Source organism: Petaurus breviceps, unplaced genomic scaffold (assembly GCF_028583685.1).
Source record: "Petaurus breviceps papuanus isolate PSGF00001 unplaced genomic scaffold, PetGlider_PUasm1.0 186, whole genome shotgun sequence".
Classification (NCBI taxonomy): Eukaryota; Metazoa; Chordata; class Mammalia; order Diprotodontia; family Petauridae; genus Petaurus; species Petaurus breviceps.
Genome location: NW_027185798.1, coordinates 5,178,732 through 5,185,633, shown reverse-complemented (window position 1 = coordinate 5,185,633; position 6,902 = coordinate 5,178,732). Strand labels below are relative to the sequence as shown.

The 6,902-nt window shown below is 40.9% G+C and overlaps 2 long non-coding RNA genes across 7 annotated transcripts in view; one reads left to right on the top strand and one right to left on the bottom strand.

Annotated features, from left to right (window-relative positions):
- Nucleotides 1-6,902, top strand: part of LOC138162066 (uncharacterized) — a 127,236-nt gene that overhangs the window by 34,452 nt on the left and 85,882 nt on the right. The gene's annotated exons all lie outside the window — the stretch shown is intronic.
- LOC138162344 (uncharacterized) overlaps nucleotides 1-6,902 on the bottom strand; it is an 84,747-nt gene that overhangs the window by 2,156 nt on the left and 75,689 nt on the right. For 2 of the 6 annotated variants that reach the window (XR_011168603.1, XR_011168606.1), the window contains exon 5: nucleotides 4,811-6,902. This exon is cut by the window's right edge. The exons of 1 other annotated variant lie outside the window; for it this stretch is intronic. This is a non-coding gene — a long non-coding RNA (uncharacterized lncRNA). Of the gene's footprint in view, nucleotides 1-3,137; nucleotides 3,334-4,810 lie in introns of those variants that run through there. 3 more of the 6 variants (XR_011168604.1, XR_011168612.1, XR_011168607.1) reach the window with 3 other exon arrangements.

Sequence of the window (6,902 nt, the reverse complement as noted above, 5' to 3'; positions counted from 1 at the left end):
TTTCTTTCTTTCTTTCTTTCTTTCTTTCTTTCTCTCTCTCTCTCTCTCTCTCTCTCTCTCTCTCTCTCTTTCTTTCTTTCTTTCTTTCTCTCTCTCTCTTTCTTTCTTTCTTTCTCTCTTAAAATTTATTTATTTACTTTAGTTTACAACATTCAGTTCCACAATCCCTTGAGTTTCAAATTTTCTCCCCTTCCATCTCCCCCCTCCCATGGCAGCATGCAACTCAATATAGAATCTATAAATACATTCACATTAAACATTAGTCAAGTTGTAAAGAAGGATTATAACCAATGGAGTGACCAATGAGAAAGAGGAAACAAAACAAAACAAAAAGAGAGAGAGAACAAGTAGTTAGCTTCAGTCTGCATTCAGACTGTAGTTCTTTCTCTGGATGTGGAAAACCCTTTTTATTTTGAATCTTTTGGAGTTTATCTTTTGTCTGTCTTTGTGCCTGGCATTTAAAATCCTCCACAATCTCTTCCCTAGCCCCTGCCCATAAAATAAAAATAAAATCACAGAATTATTTTCTATTACAGACCTTCATATACTCTGGATTCCAACTAAACTGGCTTACCAACTGTTCCTTGAAGTTGACAGGGTATTCATCTTCCTGATCTGAGGCAGTTTGGCCATACTTAGTAGGCCACTATAATCCCTCTTGGGAGCTCACCATATTAATGCCAGACTTAATGTGGACAAACTGATTGGCTCTGTAAGTCAGAGCTCCCAAATTCAAATGGTCCAACAGCCTTAGCTTTCCCAGTGGCAGGGATATGATTCTTTTTTTTTTCTTAACAAATAGGTTTTAATTCTATTTTCTTTATTAGAGGGAATATGATATACTGGATAGAGAGCAAAAGTGTGCTAGTAAATGTTTAACAACCAGCTTTTTTGGGGGGGGAAGGAGAATGTTCATGAGACAAATTTTAAGTTTAATCTTCATGATCAATATTTTCTCCATCACAGACAATCAACAAAATAATTAATCAAGCCACGATTAATCAGCATTTGCTGCTTTTCAAGGTATAAATGCTCAGTTCCCAATGGCTCTTGACCCAGCAGGAGCTGGTTCTACCACAGCCCTATCAGAGGTGGTTCTAGTCTCAACTTACAGCTATGGGCTGTGTGGCTCTGGGCAAGTTGCTTAACTTTGACATGTCTTAGGTAACTCCCTAAGACTGTAAATCCCAGAGAAGTTGCTGACTTGCATTGAGAGAATGAGTTTCTTCATCTAGGAGTTTCTTAACATCAATGAAATGAGGTCCAGTTTCCAACCTGCTGCCTTCCTGGCTTCCTTTAAGTCCCAACCTAAAAACCTCTTAATTCCAGAGCCTTTTCTCTTTTAATTATTTCCTATTTATCTTGTATTGAACTTGTTTGTATATATTTGTTTGCATGCTGTTTCCTCAATTAGAGTGTAAGCTCCTGGAGGGCAGGGACTGTCTTTTGCCTCTTTTGTATCCCCAGTGTTTAGCATGGTGCCTGGGCTTGATAGATGTTTACTCATTAATTGATGATCCTCTTTTTTCTTTACACCATATTCATTTCCTACTCATTCCCTCCAAACTTTGTCTTCAATGACAAAGAAAAATAATTAAGCAAAAATACAGAATCCAGGGACTTTTATTACTGACAGTATACGCAATTTTCTGTCTTAATGATTCCCCACCTTTCTGCCATGAGGTTCTGGAAGGAACTTTAGAGGTCATCTAGTACAACATCCACATATGACAGATGAGGAAATTGAGTCCCAGTTCAGTGATTTACCCAGGGTCACCTAGGTAGTAAGTGACTGTTTAATCCAGATCCTCAGGTCCTATAAATCCAGCAATATTCTTCCTCCCACACCTCAACACAGTTTCTTGATTATTCAGAGCATGACTTCTTTTAATAATCTTTTTATTTACATTGTTGGAGTTACTGTGTTTATTGACTGGTCTCTTAATTTTATTTGCTTTATTTCAAACATATTCATAAAAACCTCCCCACATTTCTCAGACTTCCTCTCATCAGTTTTTCTTTTTTCTTTTTTTGGAGGGGGGAGGGCAGGGCTTGCCAAAGGTCACATGTCTAGTAAGTATTGTCTGAGGCAGGATTTGAACTCAGGTCCTCCTGACTCCAGGGCTGGTGCTCTATTCACTGTGCCACCTAGCTTCCCTGCTCTCATCATTTCTTGCAACATTGTAATGTCATATTCATCTAGTTGGGTTTTTTGTGCAACCATTCCTCAATGTCTGGACAACCATTTGTTCCTGGTTCGTTGCTACCACAAAGAATATTTTGGCATATGTTGATTTTTTTTTCTGGCTTTGAATTCCTTGGGTATATGCCTGGTGGTGGGATCACTGGTTTTTAGTTCAGAAATTTTTCATAGTTGCAAAATGAGATCCAGAATGACTGGACCACTTCAGAGCTCTGCCCCCAGTGCACCCACAGGTGTGTCTCTCCATAGTCCCTCCAGCACTGATCTTTCCTATCTTTTATCATCCTTGTCAACATGCATGATGTGCTGCAAAATACCAGAGTTGTTTGACTCAGGATTTCTCTTAATATCCACCATGTAATTTCACAAGCCATTCTTCAAGCCTGGAAGGCACATCCTTCTCATTTCTGCCTCTTAGAATACCCAGGTTTTTTCAAGACTGAACTGAGCTCAGGAGCTGGCTGCCTTCTACTTGAAGCCTTTCCGCACCCATCCCTCCCCCAGTTAATTACCTCTCCCTCATCAGATTACTTTGTGTTTGTTTAACTGTATGTACATCACATGCTATTCAAGGACAGAGACTGGTTGTCTGTGTATCTCTGCTTCCTGCCACAATGTTTTAAGAATTACTTTTTTTTCTTTTCCTTTCTCTTTTTTATATTTAAGTCAGGACCTGTTCTCCCATCAGTATACAGCACACCTGGCATAGAAAGCTCCTTCGTGAATGCTCATCAGTAACCTGGAGTCTTAGGAGGCACAGAGACCCCAAAGTGCTTGCTCGTGGTCACCTAGAGAGTGTCTGGCAGGGACAGAGCTTCAAGCCAGGGCTTCCTGATTTGAAATCTGGTACTCTATCCATGATGCTACATTTCTTTGCTGTTTGTACAAGTTAGGCATTCAATACGTGCTTACTGAAGTGAATAAAATCACAAACCTCTCCAGAGCTGCACCCCTTCTCCGTGTCACGGACTGCTGCTCCGAGTTCTTCCCATCCAGGCTTATGGGTCCCCTGAAATCTATTGTTTTCTCTTTGCTTTTCTTTACATCCGAGAACTCAGCACAGCATCTGCCATTCATCAGGCATTTAATGAATGCGTAATCTTGGCTCTGCACACACCCCACAGAGCTCCCTGGACCCCAGGTAAAGAGAAAATATGAGTTATGTGAGAGCAGTGACCCGTTTGCCTTGGCATCACTTTTCATATGCATTTATTAAGCACCCACTTAATACCCTGGGGGATGCAAACACACCCAACAAAACAATCTCGACTCTCTTGGGACTTAAATCTAATGGGGGAGACAACATGTACAAATCCGATTATATACAGAATTAAAGTGAGTGAGTGCAAGATAGCCAAAGACAAGGGAATTAGGGGAGGAGGGTGCTAACAGTCGGGAATCAGGAAAAGGTTTCTCTAATGGTAATGACTGAGCTGCCTTAAAGGAAGAGAAGGATTCTATGAGGAGAAGGGGGGTGGTTAGGAGCTAAGTGATCTCCTTTCCTATAAGTACTTAATGAATGTTTACTGAAAAATATGCTCCCTGAGGCCAAGAGGACACTTTCATTTTTGCCTTGTAATGCCAATGCCCACATAGCACAGTGGATAGAACACCAATAGCGTGTGACCCTTGGCAAATCACTTCACTCTGTTTGCCTCAGTTTCCTCATGTGTAAAATGACCTGGAGAAGAAAATGGTCAATCACTCTAGTATCTTTGCCAAGAAAACTCCAAAAAAGGTCACGAAGATTGAACAATGGCAAATCTCAATGGCTAGTACAGTGCCTTGAACATAGTAGGAGCTTAATACGTGCTCATTGACTGACTTAAATTGCATGATTAAAGCTGATGGATGGGGCTGGTTAGATTTGCTCTGACAGCAGAGGTGATGGCATTCTCTTTTTAAACAGCCCATTATCAAGGCACCCTTAGCATAGAACTCCCCGAGGAGAACCTCCCAAGGGCAGAGAGTTTGGCTCTTTGCTGAGAAATTGGACTAGGCAAGAGCAAATCTGATAGCACATTAAAACCACAAGAGCATTGCAAGTCTGTAAGGTCTCATTCAAGCAGTCTACAAGCATTTATGAAGCACCTACCTTACCTTATCCCCTACATTGGGGATACAGTAGGAAAAAGCAGCTTTGTTTCTTACAGTAATTCTTTGCAGAGAAGAGAAAAAACAGTGCTTCAGAAATGGCATGCATTCCCTGGAGAGGTTGTATATTTCTCTCTCAGTGACCATCATTTCTTCCTTTCCCTATTTCCATGATCAAAGATGCAGCCAGTGGGTTGAAAGCTTGGGTTCATAACCCAAAAATGAAAGACAAAATCAAGATTCCTTTTCAACCATCTAATAAAAGGTTTCAACAATTTTTTTTCAAGTAAGTTTAAAATGAAGTTTGGTTTGGTTTGGTTTTTCATGGACCTGATCCTCCTCAGAGCCATCAGTAACCCTCCAGAGGGGTACAGAGTGAATTACAGTTGAGTACAATATTCCAGAACTTGATTTAATTGCACAGGCATCATTGTCTGGTTTCACTGGGCTTGGGTTCCTTACTGTAAAGGGGCAGCTAAATAATAGAGACCAATCTGGAGTCATAAAGGCTCATCTTCATGAGTTCAAATCTGGCCTCAGCTACTTACTAGCTATGTCACCCTGAGTAAATCACTTAACTATGTTTGCCTCAGTTTCCTAATCTGTAAAATGAGCTGGAGAAGGAAACGGCAAACCACTCCAGCATCTTTGCCAAGAAAACTACAAATGGGATCACAAAGAGTCAGACACTGCTCAACAATGACTGTTGAATCCTCTGCATCAGATTCCTTACTAGTAGGAGAGATGTCTGGCTGATGAATGGCCCTGAGTTTGGTGAAGCAGTTTGATCAATAGGATTCGCTTCTATCTAAGCCCATTTTGGAGTTATCTTTGGCTGTTCTGATCAGGGGCTGTTTTCAATTTATGTTCATGAAAATCTGACTCCCTTACTCAGTAAATTGCAGGAATTTTGCATTACCTCTACAATAAGATATAAAGCCCTAGTTCCTTCAAGACTCTTCTCAAATCCCAGCTTCTGCAGGTGTTTCCAGCCTCCCTGCCCTCACTAGTGCCTCTATTCTGAGAAGACCTTACACTTACGCTGTATATAAGGTGTGCCCAAAGTCTGAGGGTAGTTTGAAATGATTGAAGCTTAAATTTATTAAAGTTTATAACTGTCCTGAGACTCTGGGCACATCCCAGGTATCTATCGATACATAATTATGTGCATGTTGTTTTCCCTCCTTAGAAAGCGAGTGCCTTGACATCAGGAACCCCAGTTTTTGCCCTTTTAAAGCCTAGTGCCTGGCACACAGTAAACACTTAACGAATGCTTTTTGACTGCTCACAGTCTGGCCCCAAACTTATCTTTCCAATCTCATTATACATTATTCTCCTTCCTTGATTATGGCCAAACTGGTCTTCTCTTAGTTCTTCTCACTAATTTTTTCTCCTTGTATTGAAATGTACTCTTTTCTTACCTCCTTTTCATGGAACAAATAATTTTCTTCAAAACCATTCTTGATCCCTGTTCCCCTCCTCTAAATCCCTTATGCTTTCTAGGGCTCTCTCTCCAGAATTACCTTGTGTAAATACCTTGTACTTTACTTTGTCTTTACTCTGTATACACACGCACACACACACACACACACACACACACACACACGTCTCCTCCAATAGAATGTAAGCTCCGTGAGAGCAGACCCAGTTTCATTTTTATTTTGATCTCTTCAGCTTCTAGCACAGTGCCTGGCACATGGTATGCTCTTAATGTGTGTTGATTGATTCAGAGATAATCAGGCCATATTAGTATAGGTCTTAGCACTGCACATTAGAGGAGACAAAACTGTCCAAATGCAGGAGACAAGGATGTTGGGATATCAGATGCTATGTCATGTGAGGAACGTTTGAGAAAGAGATGTTCAAGGTGGAGGGGCATTATCTTGTCCTCAAACATGAGAAGGGCTGCATTGTGGCATAGGTGATATTCTTTGTGGCCCAGAAGGCTGATCTAGGACAAAGGGGCAAAGTACAGAAAGTCAGGTTTGAGCTGGTAGCATGAGTGTAGAGGAAAGAAAACTAGTTCTAGAGTCAGAAACCCTGGGCTGAAATCTTCCCGGGCCACTTTGGGCAACTTACTTAGTTTCTGTGGGTCTATTTCCTCTTCTATCAAATACTAGAATTGAATTGAATGGTCTCTAAGGTCATACAGCTAATAAGTACCAGAGGTTGGATTTGAACTGGCTCTAAATTCAGCACCCTAGCAGCTATAGCATCTGGCTGACCCTGAAAAAAAAGGTGGTTGGACTCAATGACCTCTAGTTCTTTTCTAGCTCTTAATCTAGGATTAAAATATTTGGTATCCTGAAAAGTAGCGAATTCCATGTTTTTCAGATATCTTGAATTGAATGTCCAATAGATACCTTAAACTCAATAAGTCCCAAATAGAACTCATTTTCTTTCCCCCTAGCCCTGCCCCCAAACTTCCCTTTTTACTATATAGGGCACCCCTATCATCCCAATCCCTCAGACTCACAATTTAGGAGCCATCCTGGATTCCTCACCATCTGTCACCCCCCATATACAAGTTCTTTCCAAGGCCTGTCGATTTCACCATTGTAGCATCTCTTGTAGATTTCACCTCTGCAGCATGTCTAGTAGATTT